The sequence below is a fragment of the Mercenaria mercenaria genome, chromosome 10, assembly GCF_021730395.1.
Source record: "Mercenaria mercenaria strain notata chromosome 10, MADL_Memer_1, whole genome shotgun sequence".
Classification (NCBI taxonomy): domain Eukaryota; kingdom Metazoa; phylum Mollusca; class Bivalvia; order Venerida; family Veneridae; genus Mercenaria; species Mercenaria mercenaria.
The window spans coordinates 44,078,255-44,101,138 of record NC_069370.1 but is presented as its reverse complement, the minus strand read 5'-3'; the positions used below and the strand labels follow the sequence as shown (position 1 = coordinate 44,101,138).

Sequence of the window (22,884 nt, the reverse complement as noted above, 5' to 3'; positions counted from 1 at the left end):
TTGATATTAAAACATTTTATTTTAAAATAGACATGATTTCTTCACAGTGTCCCTGTAAGCGTAACATAAACGTAATGTAAACATGGTCGTATATATAAACAGTAATGTGTGTAGGACTGTTAGGATAAAATAATGTATATCAAAAATGTAGATCTACGTTTTTATATCAGTAAACACAGTATGAATATGCAGTGCCACTAGGAAAACTGGAATATTTTCTAACAATTCTGACAATTAAATTTTTATTGAAACTCTACGTACACATTTATTTTATATTTTTAGCAAAGCCAAATATATTTTACAATTAGTCAATATCTTATATAATATTTTAGTGATACATGGGCACTGTATCTTTAAATACATATCTTTTTTGAAATATTGTATATCCTACGACATGCCTCATTTATGCACATTTTAACTATTTACCTGGCATATGGACATTTTAAAAGCTTTATCGTAACATGTGATATAAAATTGTTTGGATTAAAAACGGATAACAAATATAATGCTTAAATCATGTCGATTAATGCATCAACAGCTATATGTAAAACTTTTAATTAACGTACCGATTTCCATTTGCAAATTTATTTTTTACAGAAAGCGTAGAAAGACTGGTTGGAAAAATAGCTTCATACTTATTTTGAAATAAATTTTACATTCAGATTGATCAAATTTGATATTTAAGAAAATATTGAATTTCACTGTTAACTTCAAATTTAAAAGTACACGTTTTAAACTTCTCTTGTTAAATCAGGTGGTTTCACATACTAAAAACCTTTCATGCATACGAGTAAAAATCGGTAACAGTTAAAGGGAGACAACTAAAATATGTGATGAACATAAACACTTCTCATAAAAATATCATGCAATATCTAAATGAAAATATTGATGTTGCTGATGGCAATAATTATGATTACAAAAAAAGGAGAAAATAATGAATATGATAATTGTGATTAAATAAGAAAGATATTCACAGATATGCATATAATTGTCCTCTAAATATTTGGTATACATCTTTACACATTTAAGAATATAACATAGGCAATTTTAACTTGAGAAAATATATATATATATATGTGTAGAAATCTTACATATACAGTAACGTTTCTGTAAAGGGGTTGACTTAGTTCATAACTTAGCGAAAAAAGTAACTATTTAATCTTACTCAAGTGTTACACTCATTTAAATGCAACCACAAGTTTGTTTTCAATATAAATATGTACGAATTACCTTTCGCTGTTTGGCTTTTTACAAGAAAGTTTTGCCTTCTAAATTTCAAAAGTAATTATCCCAAAATTATTATGAAATGTGTGCTTTTGTTGACCAAAGTAGTGGGGGCGGTCAATGGTATGATTTAAATGTTCTTAAAAATGTAACAGAATTTCTTTGATTGAATGCATTATTTAGAAATAAATGTATTTGTACAATGCTGTCAACACGATAACTTTCCAAAATTGTTGTTTCAACTGTTAGGAGTAGGGGTAAAGTATAGTTTGTCAGGCAAACTTTCTTCTTTCGGTCATAGAAATGGTTAACAGTAAACTTTATACTATACAAAAATAGGTAAGCATTAACATATAGCAGTTTTTCCGTTCATACGTTTGTTTGTTTTCTTCAGACATTATCTACCAACCATTCGTTAGCCAGCTGAATGGTTTCCTCACATGAAAGAATTCTACATCCTAAGTGAAGTTTCGAACCCATAGCTCGGCTGAAACCCATAACGGGTAACGAAATATTTGACTTGCAACATGACATTGAACATGGCTTAAACAAGTGATATCTAATATCACCGGCAAAATCTAAATGACAATTTGAAATATAAATCTGAAAACTTACCAGAGAAGTGAATAGAATTTTACAAAAATTAATAGCAGAAAAAATGGTGTATGTAAAAGGTATATGATATTAGAAATATATTGATAGTATGATAAAAATGGATACGGTATGTAAAAAGCATGTGAAACCCTTATGAAGCATGAAAACCTTATTGGTAAAAACAAGGCTTTAAAAAGCATGATTTTTAAAGATAAGTTGCTGCAATGATTGTGTACACACACAAACCATGCTAAAATCTTTGTAACATGTCCTATAATTTTAAATAACCGTCGAAAATAAATTACTGTTTAATAATGAATACAAGAATAAAGGGATATACGGGTGAAACATTAGAAAATAAGACTTAGTTTTATTTTAGATAAACTTGGTTATCCAAATATTACATCCCTAAAACAAATGCATTATTACTCAAGTTTTAATTGGTATACAAAGCTCAGGATATAACATGACAATTACAAGTATATGAATTGTAGAAATATCCTTTTCCGGTTCTTTATCACAAACCTTGCTAAAATATTTGTAACATGTCCTACAATTTTAAATAACCGTCGAAAATCACTGTTTGATACAAGATTAAAGTGATATAAGGGTGACGTATCAGTAAATAAGACTAAATTTTATTTTAGATAAATTTCGTTATCCATATATTATTGATTAACATTCCTAAAACAAATGCATTATAACTCGAGTTTTAATTGGTATACGAAGCTCAGGATATTACATATACGAAATATACCAATATGCTTTACCGGTGTTTTATTTATTTATTTTCCATTAACACATGATTTTGTATGTTCGGTTTCTGCATTGGCAGATTGTCATAGCCTTTCCTGATATCAAATCATATGCTTTCGTGATATCAAATATTATCTGGCAAAAAACAAAGTTGCATATATAAATTTCTTTGACAGGCCAGGCCTCTTCTGTTTGTTTACTTAAACCTGATACTAAAAATGTGTTCGTTCTGATTTTCACTAGTAAAGAAATTCAAATATAACACGCTCAAATTGTACAGTGGTTCCAATGTTGCATTTGATTAGATATAGCCATATTAACTTCTCCAACAATGTAAAGTTATCATGGCATAAAGATTTTATATCAGGAAAACTTAGGGATGCCTAATGATTACAAACTGAAGTTACCCTATAATGATATGTGGTTGTCTTTATTTGCTTTCAAATATTCGATATTTAGTTAACAAGTAAACAGTAAACAATGTCTACCTGCATGATAAGTACATTCACATTCTCAGGTGTTTTATTAACACCGATACTGTCTTTGGAATACCATAGGGGTTAAGACACTCAGTGACGTTTGATGCCCGACAATTATTTGCTTAAATTCCCCACCCACTTATAGGTCATAAAGCGGGGGACAAAACCAAGGTGCCCCTCCGTGCAGTATTTTATCACGGTTGGGCACATTGGTAGAACGGCCGATCTTCCGTAAGCCAACTGGATAGCCCTTGACATGAAGAATGCAACGCACCGAGCGGGACTCGAATAAACATCGGTTAGGAGCAAGTGATTTGAAATCAGCGATCTTAACAACTCGGCCACGGAGGCCCCTTTTATTGTTCAATGATAAGTCCTGTTTATTATGTGAAAAATAAATAAATTTAATTTAACATATAATGAAGTATTTATTTTCTTGTTCATCTAAGGATAGGACAACTCCTTAACAGCCATGCGACTTCTAATTTGCAGATATATTATGTTGACAACAGAACATGTTATAATTTTAAAATTGATATCCCCGCGAAAATATTCATTAATGGGTTAAGCCGAAATTTGTTCACCTTCGATTGGCCTGACTTATGCAACAAAAGTCTATTATTCAATCAAACCACTCGATCAATTTTATCATCTATTTTCAATTTTATCAGTATTCTAAGAATCTTTGATCATGATTGATGTTTCAATTAAATTTACATTAAACTGCAGCAAGGCCAGTTCATCAATGTCAAAAATTCCTTTAGCAAGAGTATAGATAATAAATCATATAATAAAATTGTAATCACAATAAGTTCTAGAAAGACATAGACGACGAAAGAATTTTATTTTTGTAAGTGATTTAAATACATGATTTATTACAGACATATAGGCTTATGTGTTCGGTATAAGAGCATCTAACGACTACTTCGATTAGAAGAGGTTTATAACTTACAGACTGCTTAATAATGTTCTAAATAAATACAAGCTTCCGAATACATAAGATAATTTTCAAATGAAATAAAAACTGATATAGAGAAGTAAGATACCATTCAATAACACAAAACGTAGTATGCATTCTTTGCTGAAAGTACGTGTACAATGTTTTAATAATAACCTACAGAAAAATATAAAGAATTAAGAAAGCGTTAAACACTGACTTGCTTATTCTTTTGTTTTCCGACACAGTAAAAAGCACACATTATATGTTTTTAAAGAAAATATAAAAGTCGATAAATTCAAAAATAATAAAATCTATAAGAAGATCCTTTGGAAGTATAGAATACAAAAAAGCAAAATAATAGCAGACTTGGTTTGACTGAGTTTGTTCATGAGAGGTAATGGAAAGTGCAACACTCTTCATACCCGCTAGCACCGGCTTAAGCTTAATTATATTACATAAATACTGAATGGACTCCATGATCCAAAAAGGACCAGAAAATATAATATCACTGACTCCAAGTATGGGGAGACATTTTACATCCGCTACACGGCACTTAAAGTTCCATAAAGCTTCAAATTTTATGTTAAAACGGATAAAACAGCTGTCCAAATAGATGTTATGCAAAATTGTATGGTTAGAAAAGCATTACCGTACTTTTAATAATGCACATGAGACTGCACAGATAGAGCTACAAAGGGAGGTAATCAAAGACAACCGATTCAATAAAACCTTCCACTATATTCATCATATTCAAACCTTTATCAAACAATATAGAAAGCAATTATCATACATAGGATTTAACAAGAAATTAACATATTTTATGTTAATAACGAAAAATGTGGAAGCCAAATTTTAAACAAAAGCATTATGAGCCTTTAAAATAGCTGCCGAGACAGTTAATATAATCTATAAGAAGATAATAATAAATGTTATTTGGTGCATGATGATTTTCTATTTTTTCTTCATATCAAAATATAAAAACAAAATTATAATGCAACAATTTAACACAAGAAGTTATATTTGTGATTCATTTATTCATTTCTAAATACAGCAACTATACCATTGATAGCATTAGCGGCTGCATTTATAATTTTAAAAATTACGTCTAATTCTTTAATAATTACATGCCTTTTCTCTAAAAAATATACTTAATACTTATCAAAAACTTTTAACCATCGAAACAGTTTTCTGCACAACATGGACGATTAAAATAATTAAGATTTTAGTAATACAAAACATCAAAAGAGACACTGAATAGTACCATGACGTGTTCACATAAATACAGAATCATGTATTAGACGAATCTTACATTTTTCTAAGAAAACATTAAGCAACACTTTAATGTGAATGAAACTGGCACATATTTTTACATCCTACATCCACTTACAAAGCTATAATATAATTTCACGCACTGCTGTCTGATATAGGACCTACACCAAAAATGTAGGCAGAGCTTCCTAAAAATAAGTGAAAGAAATGGCCAATTTGCTCCATCTGGGTTAGCTAGCTGACCTGCCCTTAATAAAATATACTAGAAGAGTATATAGAGTATACTGTAGATCCTTGTGAATAGCCGAAATATTTACTTTTCTAAATTAATTGATTGATAAATAAAAGTAAATGAGAAGTGTTACTCTATACAAGCGCTGTTAAATCACCATGTTTAGAATTCGGAGACCATTAACTTAGTGCCAAGAGCCCTTTGTAGGATTTTATTTGTCGTGAGATAATTCAATTGTGAAATAATTATTATTTGACTGAACCTGATTAAATTTTGGAATTCGAACTTTTAATAGTTTTCATGAAGCCTTGTGAAATGCACAAAAATGTAGAAATTACAATAACAACTTTGATTTAATAAGCATACAGACGGAAAGCATTTATATTGGCATATACTTTAGTGAATAGTGAATTAGTGAGTGCCACTAGTGCCTGATTACCTTTCATGATCTTTTTATCGATTTATCGCATGACCAATGTCAGAGTTGAGATTTCAAATTTCAACTGTCAAGTTTTTCAATTTTCAGCAGTTTTGCAATAAAATAAATCTTATGAGATTTTTATGTACATTTATATTGATATTTTAAAGAGATTCGATGACGCAAAATATAGTATTATTTGAGATATTTGGAGAAAAACCTGAAGGCTGTTTGCATGGGTTGTTTTTGAACATGACTGACTTTTTGTGGATTGAGCCATTCCTTTTATACTGAACCTTCTAGTCTTTAGAAATAAGATAAGACGTTGCAATATTTTACAAATCCTCATCTTAAGGATTTGTTGTTACAAAATTGTAGCTTTTCAAAGCATTCCAGGAGCATAAGTATCATGTATATCGGACAAAGTAGACTGACTGTCGTCCCTATTTGTGTGTTATATTCTTCATAAACCAAACAGACCCACGTCCCTGATTTTTTCTGTCACATTACTCGTAATTTTTTTTCTTCTTTAACCACGGAAGTAACTGCGTTTTGCTCAGAACTTTCTGTCATCAGATGAAAATATGTTATTTAGTGGCTTAGAAATAGCTTACAAAATGTTTGCATCATCATTCAGACAGGCTACGGGTTTAATTTCACAGAAATTGGCACTGTATTTGCAGAAGAATGCAGATTTCAATTACTTAGGACAATAACTTTGTTCTGACTTGATTTAATGCAAAGATCCTGCAGTTATTACACATAGTAGTATGCTTATCCACACAAGCTGTAACATATATGCTATATTATTCAGCCAAATGGCCAATTACAACAAAACCAGGAGCAATAACTTCGGTCATTCTGTTGTTTGCGAAAAATATGCAAGGATCTATTTATTTATTTATTTGGGTTTTACGGCGCACCAACACAGTATAGGTTATATCGCGCAACACAGGACTACAAAATTTGGTTCCACATCCATTTACATCGAAATAAAAACATGAGGTATGGAATCAAAATTTATATACCTGCTGGAATAACAGATTTACTGCAAAACCAAGTGTTAAGACCCTATTAGTCGCCTCTTACGATCATGCAAGGGTAAGGCAGTGGTACCAATTCTTTTTATACACATATCTTCCAAGAACCACATGGGGCAAATATGCAAGGAGACAACTAGATTCAAATACAAATATTAGCACCAAATACCAGCATGAAATAACGAACTTTTACGGAGGTATGGCCCGGGTGTGCAAAATGCAGTTTCTTATTAATTAAAGGGCTGAGAAAACACAAGGTTGACTTTAACAATATTTGCTTAGAAGCAGCTAAGAGTATGCACTTACGTTCTAAAAATATATGTGTTTACCTGGTAAAAGATATGGCTACTAAAGGACAAAAAGATAGGGCGACAACTTTGGTTGAATTTGATGTTTCAAAAATGCAGAAATGTAAAAATGAGTAAATACAAATACACAAAGTATCAACTCAGACCCAGACATGGATCAGAAGCATAGAAATTGCAGTTTGTTTTATTTATAGAGGAACAACATCTCTTGTCATACTTACTATACTATCAAAAAACAACAGAAGTAGCTGTTAGCAAACACACACATACACAACCACACGAAATATTACGTAATTGTGACTGATCAGTACCAAACTGTGACTGTGAAAGGACCAAAAATGCAGTTTTAAATTAATTAAAAGGCAGTATTTCTGTTTATCCGAACTCGATTTTCCAACTAAATGCAATAAGTAGATACAACCAAACGAAATACTAGCTGAATGTGAACAACCATCACAAGGAAAAGTTGTATTTTATATCTATCTAAAGGACATAAACTCTGGACACACTGATTTCATTTGCAAAACAATTGCAGTGTAGCAGCAGCTCTGAGAATATACAAAAACAAGAAGAAAATATTAGCTCAGTGTGACCAATAGTTACAGAGATACAGCTACTGAAGTGCGGACGGAATGACGGACGGACGGACAGATAGACAGACCCACGGATATAGCCAAAACGATATCCTTCGGCTTTTTGTGGGGGATGAGAAAAAAACAACTATTGTAAGTAAATAAGCAGCAAAAGCACTGGGTATACTTGATTGATTTTACAATATTTGCAGGATAACACAGACACTACAAATTTTAACGCAGTGTGCTTAGTTTTTATTAACATATGGATAAAGAAAAATGATAGATGGAAAGATGGATGAACACATGGATAATGCTTAGAACATATCGCCCCGCTTTTTGAAAACCATGACAAGTCGGCCATAATTTTTTAGAATCACAAAATATAATGAAGTTTGGTTTGTTACGGAACATGAATATTGTACATATGTTTCGCTTCACGCCAAATCCATGTTTACCCTGTTTCAAAAATGAAATAAAGGTTTCATGAAAATTCATTTTGAACAGCTAGTTAATTATGTTAAATATTTCGATATTATGAAAATAAAAATTCTATAATTGCAATAGTATGACATACTTTATTCCGTAAGTTTTAGAAACTTGTAATACATTAAAGTTAATACAACGTGTAGGAAACTGTCAAATGCATTAGTCACGCTGTTGAAATTTGATATAAAATAGAAGAAATTTAGCTGTATTTTGTATCATACACATTAAAATACTTACTTCAATAATACTGGATTACCATTTTCGACATCTTATTTCAATATATGTATGTTTTATCTTTTTTAAATTTTCCATCAGAAAGGAACCACTCTTATGCCTTATGATCGGGTTTTGGGACTCCTGTTACCAATAATAGATTAAAACAATAGAAATTCTTACGTCACTCAAAGCTCAACGAGACATATTCATATGAAATTTAATGAATATTATTTCAACAATGTCCTAAAAGGTTACTGACAAAAAAAAAACAATGCATGAAAAAAGGATAGTTAAAATGATTTGGACAGATCGCGGAAACCAATGGCAAATTTGGATAAGTGGAAGATGACTTATATCCTAATTAAAATTGTTATGTTATTTCTAACTTCTATGTCGTATTTCTTCAAAAGTCTCTTCTATATCGTAGCTTACAGCTTATAAATTAAAACAATGAAATAAATGACTGTTAATGTACTGTTCTTTTCTCCGAGTCATTGGTTAAACCATCTTACACTGAAAAGGGTCAGTTACAACAAAACATGGCTTATTTTCAAAAATATACTGAGGATTTATCCAATGTGTAGATATATTTGTAATAAGATTCTAATACATACTGTTTATAACAATAATGCTAAAATATTCCAACCGTGGCGGTCATTATAATATAAAAGGTAACCCTTTTCTCGCTAGTAGCTTATGCGAAATCCAATCACCATTTTCCCGTAAGCCTTAGTTTTAGGAACGATCGATATCGAACCCGCATATATAGAATTAAAGCACACGAAAATCACGTGAAAATTTGAAACTTCGGTTTATTAAATGAACTGATACATTACAGATGCGGGGGAAACGGTAAAGATATTTTAGTTATATACTGTCGGAAAGGTTTTATGTAATTGATTTTATATTTTTGTGTTGGAAAACTTATTTATTTAGGAAAAAAACAAGCATGTAAGTGAGTAACCTACTTCGGAAAAGTAGCTACCTACCGGGCGGTTTGTGAAAACCTCGATCGGTACCACTGTCCTACCCATTGTGCGTAAAATATTTCTTAAAAGACTGTACGAGGATGATAGTTATACATAATATTCATGAGATAATATTTCATGAAATGTATTTACAGTAATTCAGAATTCCTACATGAAATGATAAAGTAAAGACTTGTATTTAAGAATTTTCGTAAAATATGTATAACTATCACCATTGTAACACAATGTAAATCGCAGTTATTTCGTCATTTTAATAATACTCGATGTTAAAATAATTTTCTATCTAGGGAAGTGAATATAATTTTGCAAAATTTATAAAGTTGATGTTGTATCCATTTTGGATATCTACTAGTTTTCAACTATATAAAAGGACAAGCAATTTCTTCAGATGTTCTGCCATCTAGATAATTCGATTCTGTTAAGAAACAGCTATATGTAACAGACACAAAGAACGGTCCATAAATTGCATAAAAATAAAAGTTATTTATTTTGTTTTACATTATAATAGGTTAGTTTGAATTGCACAAATGGTAATTAAATATTTAAAATTAATTTTATTTTCTCCAGTAAGAAAATTTGAAATGTACCAATCTCTGCAGCAATAATATGTAAGCATTTAATATGATTTAAACTATAATATCTTAATTTGTATGTTTTTGTTATGCTGGTTTTCTTTCCCAATTTGAACGAAATTTCTTTGCACTCTTTATAAGTAAGGTATCACAAAACCTTTCGTTTACTTATTAGGTTGTCACGAAATCAATGTTTTATGATTAACAGACGAACAAACAGACGGAGAGACAGATGTACAGAAGAACAAAATAAAATGATGTACTACTTTTCATAATGACTTCCATCTATCTATCTGTCTGTCAGTCTGACCCCCCCCCCCCCCCCCCCCGCCCCGTCCGTCCGTCCGAGCAAACGGGAGAACATTTGTTGGGTACAGAGGACAACAGGCAACGGTAAATTCTATATTATATTCATTCCTCACTGCTTGAAGGGTACTTTCTGTCGCTTGTTAGGTACTTTATAACAACTGAAATACCCAATAAAGGTCCGTCCGTCCGTCCATCCCATTCCATCCATTCACCCACCAACCCAACCATCTATCCATATACCATGTTTCATGAGAAATTATAATAATATTATTATTATATAATATTTTCCATATTATCCATTACTCATTATTGCCCTTTATTCATGCAGCAAATTTCATGAACTATATATTGTCCTTTTGAAGCGGTCGCATGACCCACCATGTGTAACTGGTGGACGGAGCGGAGGATAGGTGTGAAAACCACCAGTCAGCTCCGGTGAAACACATATATGGAAGATATAAAAAGTCATCGTAGAAATGCATTTACATCATAGTTTTATTACAACAACAAACATAAAAACGTTCTCTTAGTTTTGCATTTTATTGCCATTATTTTACAATATTCGGGTTTTACGGCACCACCAACACAGTAGATGTTATTTGGCACCAAACAGGACTAACGCCTTGGATTCGTATCTCATTTACATTGAAATAAAGATAAGAGGTATATAATAAAAACTTTTATACCTACTGGAATCACAAAGATACAGAAAAGTAGGTGTAAGGAAATAGTTGCAGTTCTGTTCATACAAAAGTTGTCGTCTCAGAACCACATGAGACTAACTCACAGCAATAAATATAAAATACATCTAAGGACCTACATGTTTATTGTTTTGACTTTGTATTGTATATTCTCGATTATAGAATTCATTCATTTTATTACAAAAGCTCCGCAAAATAGGGCAATGTATGTCCAAATAGGAGGAAGTAAAGGTTAAGGGCATGTATTTGCGTTGGCTGGGATGGGGTCGCGTGGCTATTTGTGCGTTAAGGGGGTGGGTGGCGGTGATTATGCAACGGCGTTGCCCGGATACAAAATAACAAGAAATTACATGTTAAACAAAATAATTTGTGGGGATTAATATTGGAGATGATGGGGTTACAGAGAAGCGTAATATGGGTTGTTGCACTCTACAAATCATCTCATTACAACATATTTATATTTCAAGTTTCAAGTCAATATCTTGAATGGTTTTTAAGTTATGGCACGGACACACAATATGTCTTTTACCTTTGAACTAAATTTGTGACCTTTGACATACCGACCAAAGATTTTTATTCTACACATTGTCTCATCGCCAGCTACTTATATGAAAAGTTTTAAGTCAATATCTCTAATAGTTTTTATGTTATGCTCCGACACAAAATATGACGTGTCGGTGCGACGTTAAACCAAAACAATATATATGACGTCAGATATGAACTTTCAGCTCAGTTTGTGACCTTAACCGTTGACTAACCGACCCGGTTTAAGCGTTTTACCGATTTTCTAATCATCACCTCACTAAATGCCAAGTTTAAACTCAGCAGCTTGAATATTTTTTCCAGTTATGCTGTGAAATATGACGGACAGATGGCATACGTCCCGTTCTTCCTAAAACGGCCAAATGATTTGTGATTTGTTGTCATTCTGGTAATCAAGTCAGTCTATGTTTAAACTTTTAATTATCTACTGGTTAAAACTATCCCAAGCAATAAAAAAGTATAGCTGTGTGTAGATGTAGTCCGCTAAATATTTGTTTTGTTTATCAAGGTTTTTTTTTTATTAAATGGTTATCTATCTTTTAATTCCGAATCGTAACTATTATATTCGATTCTTTCTGTATATACATCGGCTATGCCATCTGAAATGAAACATGACAGCTGTTTTCACACAACAATCAATTTTCCAGGATGTGCGAAACTAATCACCAATCACTTGTGTTTTACAAAAAGATGATAAATCTTCCAACTTGGCTGGGAAAGCTTTTAAAATGACGTATTGTATGCGGTATTAGTAATAAATATGAAATCATAGGTTTATTGTTTGAAATATGTGACGTTTTGTATAATAATCAGACACATTAAAATACAAACCCGAATATAAAATCACACTCAAAATGAAACACAAACTTAAAAAAATAAATAGAAAACTTGTTTGGGTATGGACCTTTGCTTTGGACCTTTGGGCATTTACTTTGAAAGACTATACAAATATCTAATATGTTGATAATCTTCACTCGTCTTTTGCAACCTCATATTTGGTTTATTAGTTACCTAAATGCGTCTTTTTCTGTTAAGTAATTAAATGTACATGACAGTCCTTGAAACTGACGCCTTTCTTAGTTGACAAGGAAATTTCTTTTAAAAATTCTTAAGTTGAAAATTATAATGCCTAACTATTCCTTCAAAAATAAAATGGATTTTTGGATAGTTGCAATAAGGCTTGACACCGAAAAAAGATCTACGGCTATAAAGCTACCTTTATTTATATAAATTTGTATCGGTTGCAAAAATATCTTAAAATGATACAGCTAAGTAAACGTTACCTAGTACCAAACAATAGATAAAGCAGATAAATGTTTCAAGTCAGATGAAAGCGAATCGTTATTTCAGTCCTTGTATTCTAAGTATGCATTTCTTTACACCATTGAAAGTCCATAATTTGTTTGATATTTTCAAAGAAATACTAACAGATTCTGTAAGACAAAATGTTAAATCTTTGAAATGTTATCCAAATAAATTTTAAAACAATGACAGGATAATGTCTCCTAGAACAATTTATATTAGAAACAAATTGTTAAATATTTTTGCGGATAAAACTTCAGAGAGACAGAAAGATTCTGAAGTCCGTTTTAAGAAACAGCATAAAAATCTTCAGTAGCAGGCTATTTTCTTACAGCTTTATCATAAAAGTAAAAAAAACGCTTCCCCCGCTTGGTTCTTAAAACTTCAGGAGACAAAATTGTAAAAGCAAACACTTATGGTGTCGCAGTTTTTGAAAAGTTTGAAAACTAAATTAGGGTTCATGAAGCTGACTAAATTCTTTCGGCTTGTAAACAGATACATCAGATAAAACCTTCCGTGAACATTTCAGAAGATCAGGCAGGGGTCTTTTCATTTAATCGTAGAACCCATGGAAGGTTTAGAGAATAAAGTTTTTCCTGGCATAATTGTAGAAACAAGAGCAAGGTTTTGGAAGTCAGATTCTATAATGTATATACTATAAATATCTAGAGATATGTTTCTCAGGAATCAATGCTTATTCTTGAGAAGAATCCCAAAGTATATTTTTCAAACGTTTTTATGTTCCTTTACAGCTACCATAAAACTTTCTACGAAGAAGAGTGAAAAGGTTTTCACTGCTATGAACCTGTTGAAATAAGAGGTTTCCAATGTAAAGCTGTAGCATTATGAAACATTTTGAAATAGAGGCAGGTGCTCAAACCTAAGTACATTTCTGACAGTAGCAGAAAAAGCAGACACTGACATAGCACACGTATTAAAAATATCAACAGGACAGGAATATAGATTACAACGTAAACTTTACGTCAAATTACATACGTTATTTAGACAGTATTTAATTTGTTAATAAAATACCCCAAAGTGAACATAAATCTGACAAATAAAAAATATTTGGAAGCAGATAATGCAATGAGCTATGTAATAGCAAACTCAGTTTGAGTCCATCTGTTCGTGACAGGTTATCAAATATTCAATATAAATCATGCCCCGTAGCACAGTCTTAAGCAAAACTTCATAATTCAGAAATATTGAATGGACTCAAAGATACATAAAAATAGAACTTATATTAAATAACGCTTATGGGGTGACTTTAAACGGCTGCTATATTAGCACTTAAAAGCTTCTGTTGCGAAGGTTAATGACACTGTTGGAAGATCGCATCCTCGCACTGACCGTAACCAATCAAAATAATGACAGACCTGGTTTGATTGAGTCTTTTTAGTGCTTATAACATGTGAAACACCTACAAAACACTCTCTTAAGGCCAAGAGGTTTATTTTGCTTAAAGACTGCTTACAAACTAACATTTTGTCTTCTTTAAGTTGTTTTTGTTTGAATTAATCATTTGATTTTGTTTTAAGTCGCTCTGAAACAGCTCAGGTCGTATTGCAACCTTCAGTCTTTATAAAGATGGATGGAGGGATCGAGTATGTACTTTTCAGGCAGGCATATGTGGACTCTTCATGACCCGATTCTAATACATTTTTGTCATCTTTTTTTCTTTGCGGCCAATACCACTTATTAACATCAAACGACTGATTCCTACTTAACACGAGTTATAATATAAATCGTTTGATGTTAATAAGTGGTATTGGTCGCAAAAAAACGATGGCAAAAATGAACTAGAATCGGATCATGAAGAGTCCACAGATGCATGCCCGATAGGTACATACTCTATCCCTCCATCCATCTTTATAAAGACTGAAATTTGCAATACGACCTGAGCCGTTTCAGAGCGACTTAAAACAAAATCAAATGATTAATTCAAACTTAAATAAAAACAACTTAAAGAAGAGTGCCATAGGTCCTTTAAATTAAAAGCTTAGATATTTGAAGTATAAATACAGTCAAATTCGTCCGCTAAACTACTGTCCATATTCACCGACATCTAAGGGTCAGCAAGTATCACATTATTTAAGAAATAATTTATAGTAAAAGAGTGTTTTAACACTATTTATTCACGATGCACGATGGGCGGTTATGCGTCGGGCGTAATAATTTCACGAAGGCAGCCCGAGTGAAATTATTTGTACGACGTATTACCGCCCGAGTGTATAAATAGTGTTAAAACACGGTTTTGCTATTAATTATTTCGATTCTGCCCTAAACAAAAAAAAGTAGATAGAATATGGAAGCGCTCTTTCTTTGTCGCAACAATAACTTTGACGTCACCGCACGTTAACGTGACGTCATTCTAGTGTAAGAGTGTTTTAACAGAGACAAGCATATTAGAATTTTCAAATCAATTGCACAATGAAACAAGCGCCGAGAGCGGCACAGGGTTGTTGCAAAGACACGCGCATCATAAAGTTAGCATCTCACTGCCAATCACAGTGGCCATTGTAGAATCTCTAGCTGTTCAAAAATAATGTAATTCCAGTTTTTATAAAATTTAGTCTTGTATTGGTCATACTATTTTTCTTCCAGATAAGGTATTTAGGACGGCTACGTCAGTCGCTTTTTATCTGTTATGATTTGACTTTGTCGTGTAATGTCCTCACTGTCTACTCGTTGACCAGAATTTAAGCCAAGTTCCAGTAAGATTTCCAGGTGACAGGCACGGATAGTAATGATGAACTATAATTATCGACACAGTAAAGAAATGTTCCCTCATCCATACCTTAGTCTTCAAGTGGTATAAATGAATCACAGATGACCAAAAACTGCTAAAAGGCATCCAAGGTTGAGGGAGACAGCAGAAAATCAGTGAACTAAGATTAACTTCAGTCGAGGATACGCTGATTAAAGACCTACTTCTTATGGTGTGAACCCTGTTTGAGTTGTAGGGAATAGGAGTTGATACTGTTTACAATAGTCTAACAAAAAAACTGACAATAACTTAGATATTGCTTATCAAAATAGATAAATATATTTTACAAATATGATTTAATGCAGAATTAATGGACGCATCTTACCGAAGTTATGACGTCGTTAACGTCATTGTAATACGATTACCATGCCATAGGGGTCGTGCAACTCACTGTTTTCGGGAAGGGATAAATTTTGACTGTATTGTACCATCCGCGTCAGATCTTTAATGAAGTTATTAGAATGACTGCGAATCATGACGTTGTATTCCTTATTTTGATTTTAACTTAATAATTATCTGACCTTTTCTGGTAAATTTATAGTTACCGTAATATCAATTTATAAGCAGAAGTACAGAAGTAAATAAAATTTAGAAGTACATAACACTATAGAATATATTTGTATTAAAATAAATGTTTCCTTCTTACTTGAGACAATGACAATAATAAAACGTTGTCCCCGTTGTCAACTCATTTTTGGACGTATCGTTTTATATATAATGTCTATAGTGTTCCCACATTCCGTTCTTCATTGTTTTTTATTTTTAAAATAAAATAAAATAAAATACACTTCCTAGTTATCATAGACGACCGAAAACACAACCAGAACTACACACCATAATACATGTTACCCAAAAATGGAACTTCTAGTAGAAAGATATAGCATACGGGATGCTACAAATTCTATATCATTTAAGGATATCAAAAAAATATAAAAAACGGGTAGGGGCCGAGTAAATAATTATTGGCAGGGGTGTGAAATAGTAGGAGGGGGTCGAAGTAACATCAAAAACACACAAGACAACATGAATAACATATAAAAAGTATCTTATATGCTTAATGAAGTAATAAATCTGCTATATATTTTCATTAATGGTGTCGGTTATGTGTACTCTCTAAAACAAGTGATTCTACTGATATGTATGTGTCCACTATTAAAATATTTGAATTTCTACCGACATTTTATCGGACTAGGATAAGTCGTTTACATATTATCTTAACCCTTACCATGCTAAATTTCTAAAATATACTGGTCCATCATTCAATTTGGGCAATACTATCTATTATCCAAAGGGGTATTCACTAAGATTTTTTGACTGAATAGCAAACAGTGCAGACCATGATCAGACTGCACGGATTTGCAGGCTGATCTTGGTCTACACTGGTCGCAAAGGCAGAATCAATCGTGTCCAGCATGGTAAGGGTTAACGCGTATTATATTTATTTCATCGTCTTCTCATATTAAATATGTATTCTATCCTTTACTGTATTTTATTTCTATATTTAACATATCAATTTCAGAAATCAATTTCCTACAGTTGCAATAAGTGTTAAAAAACATAATCGTATGCATAAAAACAGATATGTAGACATACTATGTGTAATTCTGCAAAATCATATCAATGTTCGTACACTAAATTATTTTTAAGAACGCGCAACACCCTAACACGGAACAGAAGCTGTTAAAAATGATTCATAATGAATAAAAGACATACACACAATGACTCACAGTGAGTGAAATATGTGTAGGCTGTCCTTCATCAAAATGACCTTGGCATAAACTGGAATTGGAACTAATGCCTTATAAAATGTGTATCAGTTGCACTTGTCTGGTGTAATGAATTCCGTGTATTGTGGTAGGTTAAACACTTTTTGCAGACGAATGACATTGTGGTTTGCAATAATTGCTGCGGAAGATAGTTTTCTCATAAAATTAATAATTATCTACCACAAAATTGCTACATGCTCTATTTATAAATCAATGGCATGAGAAAAACATTCAAGTTAATGTTTCTTTCCTGACTGAAGTGAAATAATAAGCCAAACATATCCTAGAGTTATGTAGAGTTATGTTTTGGCCTGCGGTCCTGACATTTAGTCGTTTGTTTCGTAAGAAAGATTTTATTGTAACCTATAAAAAATCATCTGTTGGCATGGAATTAATTATCAAATTTAAAATTATTTCAAAAATGACTGGTCTCAATTAAATATCAGAGATATTTCAAATACGATTTATTTTATTTTCAAGGCTGTAATTATAAATGTACAATTCTCCATTATATATTTTGGTATCAAATTATTCTACCATTAACAGTCTGAATTCATTAAAGAAACATAATAAATTTTAGATATTGGCATACTGTAATTCATTAGTATATGCTGGGAATATTACAGTAAGAATGGTTTTCACGCTATTTTATAGCCATGTTTTTAAGTTATATTTCATTTTTAATAACAGACATAGACTTTTGTAGACGGCCATTTGAAAGTCGAGGAGGGGGTGGGGTGAAGTATTATGCAGAAAAGGTAAATATCTATTCAGGTTCCATAAAAATAACTCAGCCTGATCTCAATTATAACGTAAATAAATATTCTGGCCGCAGTTTCAGGAATGATATCTTAGAATCTTCAAACGTTTTGCTTACTTTGCTCACGACTAACATATTTTACATCATCCTGAACAAATTAAAAAGGAAATAAAACATTATAATATGGCTTCATGTGAATGATATCCTAGTACGGTCTTTCCAGCACACCCTGCTGTGTCATACATGCCTACATTTTATCATTATTTGCATTTATTTATACTTTGTTATTGTCCATATTGACCTGGCACTCATGAATATTACGTACGTTTCCGTAAATTAACTTCCGGTGTCCGGACCTAAATAACGATAACAATATTGAAAACTCATAATATACATTTCTTAACATCATCATGTCTAATGTGCAAATAAAGCTGTGCGGACAAAGCGTTCTGCTACTCATCTCAGGGTTGTGGGTTCGAGTTCTCTGTCTGATCATACATTTTTTATTTCATCTGTTAACTTAATAGACGGGAAAATCGTCACATTTATCATGATTTATTGTTCATTTATTGAAAGAAATATTCTACTATTGAACATTCTTCTACGTACATGTCAGTAAACCGTTCTTACAAAATGTCGACTAAAATCTTCAGGACTGGACAAGTGTTCGTTCATTCAACGGACAATTCAAGGAGCTTGCGTCACTAAATATGATATGTATCGTTAATAAAGTAAGAATAAAAGTAATATCGACACAATTAAATTGAAGTAATAAAACAATGGTCCAAACTAAATTCAAACCTGTGGTAACGTGTGTAGAAGGGGGAGAGCTTACCACTATGCTACCGGTCCCTTGGTTAACTGTCGGTTATTTTATGAGGGGCGTTCAATATGTAATGTTACTCCGTATGTAGTTCCGTAACCGCTTATCATTTTTAGATGCGGTTTTCGGCACATTATAGAGCAATTTATTGGCAACACAATGCAATATAAAGTATAAAAATCGGTAGATTCAAAGTAAAAATATTATCATTTGAGTGCGGTGTACACGGGTATACTGGACAATTTTATGTCCAAAATATTGAGATTGTAATATGCAATTCCTTGATTCTACTTTTCAACAACTAAAACTATAGTTCAACTTCTAGTTTAAACCGATAAAACAAATCATGATCTTCACAAAAACATATGAAAGCTAAAAAAAATTGTTTTTAACAGTTTTAAATTGAGTGTGTATATTTTTACTCTTAAAATGATAAGGTGAGTACAATAAGCCTCTGCAATTTTGTCAGGCGCGATAATCATCGTTTAAAATTTTCTTGTATTTTAAGTTGATACTAGTATCTTAATTCTCGATTGCGAAACTAGTTCTTGCAACTTCGATTAATCGTTCTCAACACCCATTACAGATGGAATCAACCTCGAGTTCAGATTTTTTGTGTTGTGTTGTAAAATTAAAAAATGCAATAAATAGTTTAAAACAAACGCAAATTCATGATTTTACAAGTTCTTCTATTTTTCTGAGACTCTGGATGCCTAGGACAAACCTAAATTATAATTATAATTATGGTCAAGTATACCTGAGTACACCTCACTAAAATGATTATATTTTTACTTTGAACCTGCCGATTTTTATAATTTATATAGCATTGTATTCCCAATAAATTGCTCTATAATAGGCCGAAACCCGCATCTAAAAATAACCAGCGGTTAGGGAAATACATACGAAGTAACATTACATATTGAACGCCCCTCGTAATTAACGAAGATATTTTCATGATACAAATATCGCGTAAAATAACGAAAACGGCTGAAAATATTGCCGGGTCAATACTTACGTTTAATAATAAATATTTTGGTCCTAGTCTCAAAGTAAATAAATAATCCGACAAAAGTTGCTAATTAAATTATTGACCCAAAACGGCCAGCACCCTCACCCCCTCCCCACACCCTTTTCATTAAGCGTAAATCAGATAGTTTGGTAGCAGAAAGGGATTTTATCTTAATTTTTATATAGCTCTATAACATTAAACTATTGGTTCATTTTAAGCAAAATTGCAAATTTGACTTTTATTAATGGATGATACTCATAAAGCATCTAAACATATCTTAGTAAGCATGAAAGTAAATTTACTAATGTAAAATGTATTGAAAAGAAACAGTTTTTCGAAATTTAGTGATGTATTATTAATATTTGGTTTCTGTTTAGTTAGGAAAAACAGTTTTTAAATGAATCAAGTTGTAAATGTAATACATGACTGTAACTTAACAATAATAAACAAAAAGTATAGGTGTCAAAATTAAGTGACTCATACTAATAAATTAAATGTAACTATTTATTTTCAACAAAAAGTTATGGTATTAACAAAAATATACTTTGAAATTTGAAGCGAACATTCATTTTTACAGAATGGTACGATGATTTAAAAAAGTTAAATTACACATATTAATAACATAACCATAATCAACTGAGTATGTGTTTGTGTGTTTATTCTGATATTACAATAACGTGAAACCTATGTATATATTTTTACGTTCGTTGTTTTGTTATATGTGCATGTAAAAAATTATTCCTGTTTGGTAATAAATCTATAACATCTTGATTTACAATTTTACAACATCCCGGTTTATAAGTTTGATTTATAATTTTAAGACATCTTACTTCATTATATTGCGACATCGTGATGTGGAAAGATAGCATTTTGAATTTTAATATCATTTTATCATATTTTCCGTCTACTATTTGAAATTATTTCTACCGCCGGACAAAAGTATTAATGGTTAAAGTGACGAGGAATAGACATAACAAATTTTATATTTAACTTATATGTGCGAAAAGACGAAAAGTTTTTATTGAACGAAATTTTTTTTTTCATTTGAATTATCCGTGATATGCAGATAGTGTCATAAATATAAGTGTTAATAATTTCAAAATACAAGTTTTCATTTTCCCATTACTGTTAAGCTTTTGATATTATCTACGTTTCTTAATATAGACATTGTACAACTGCTTACAACTTTTAATCTAACATTATGCAAGAAATAAAGTTAAGGATTTTAGAAATGCAATGAGCACTACACATTTTTCTTCTTTACCGAAACTTTCAACACATAAGCATTCATATCGCATGATTTTTAATGATTTCTTATCATACCTACGTTACACTGCATAGTCAGTTTTACCATTATTTCAATTTTTTTAAAAAAAAAGTCTAAAAAACTATTTTATTAACGCTCAGAAGACAACATATGTCATTTATCTAAACGTTTGCGAGATTTAATTAATTTATTATTCTTTCAACATTTTTTTTTTACTTTTCTTCGAGTAACAGATCAAATATATATATATATTAACGCCCTTGGCTGTTGTTTAAGACAATGAAATTGTAAAGCTTGATCTTCAGTTAAATTCATAGTCAAGGACAATTCAAGTACAATTCAAGGGCAGTTCAGGATCCATATTTCACGATCTAACTGTCATACCTGTGTCTACTTTAAAAGATTAACAGTAGTTTTGGGCTTTTATCTGCAGATAATATCCATGATTGATCCTTATGCTCTAATGTTCATATGTTGGCTTATTTATGATTCATTTATTTAGTATACTTTACGTAATTTAATACATTACCTTTTAGTTAAAATCATAATAAATTATAATATAATCACTATAGATGTTTAACTTTCATGTCTTATTATATTCGAAAAACCTTGTTGACTGACTTTGAATTATATGACGGGGTTCAAACTTAGAGTAGAAGTATCTATTGTAAGACAATGAAGACTTTTGACTAAATCATAAACAACGTATAAAACCTTATGCATAGTTGGAACGTTTTATTTGATTCTGGAACCATTCAATATGTTTTCTTTACTTCAAATTTGTTATCAAACCTGTCAGATTAGCCGAGACAAATTGTCTGCTACTTTTAGACATACGAATAAGATAAATAAATTTATTTCATTACACTTTCTGATCGGAGATGCGAATATTACTAACTTCCTGTAAATGAAATTTATATAGTCATAACTTAAAATTAACTTATCTTGTGATATCAATTTGAAAACCTAAAACTGTTTGCTGTAAATAGAAAACATACCTTTAATAGCCAATTCAAATAGTCAAATACCAAAATGAAAACGGTAATGCAAAATCTGAAACCACTGTAGCACAAAGGAAAAATATATTCATGCTGGAAAAATATTTTTATTCATTGAGCCGATAAAATAACGTATAAACATGTCCGTGTACGTTTTTAAATTGTAACTATAAACTGAATTTCAAAACTGAAATATCTTTTCAGTATCTACAAATATATTAACTTACATTTTAGTTTTCAGAAACATCAGCGGAGAGAAACGATCATTTAAAGAGGCCGGCCATTTGATATTTTGGTGGTAGGTCGGGCGGGGGTGGGGGCAGTTTTTGAAAAGAAATCCTGTCTTTGGTTTAATATTCTGGCTTCAACATACTCCCATATCACCGAAAAAAAATCTGGCTCTAAGTTAGATTAGCCTTTTAGATTTAATATAACCATACATAACAAGGTTGGTATATATATCATAACACTTTTTCTTCATTATTAAGTAAGAGCAGCATTTCAATCATTGTTTAAATAAACTGTAAGCTGTGTGGTGTAA

The 22,884-nt window shown here is 31.5% G+C and overlaps 1 protein-coding gene across 19 annotated transcripts in view; it reads left to right on the top strand.

The window, feature by feature from the left end:
• Positions 1 to 22,884, top strand: part of LOC123561779 (uncharacterized) — a 132,387-nt gene that overhangs the window by 70,273 nt on the left and 39,230 nt on the right. For 4 of the 19 annotated variants that reach the window (XR_008372739.1, XR_008372737.1, XR_008372730.1 and 1 more), the window contains one exon: positions 11,955 to 12,039. The exons of 14 other annotated variants lie outside the window; for them this stretch is intronic. The gene's annotated coding sequence lies outside the window, so the exon portion shown is untranslated. Of the gene's footprint in view, positions 1 to 1,618; positions 3,355 to 11,954; positions 12,040 to 22,884 lie in introns of those variants that run through there. One more of the 19 variants, XR_008372738.1, reaches the window with a different exon arrangement.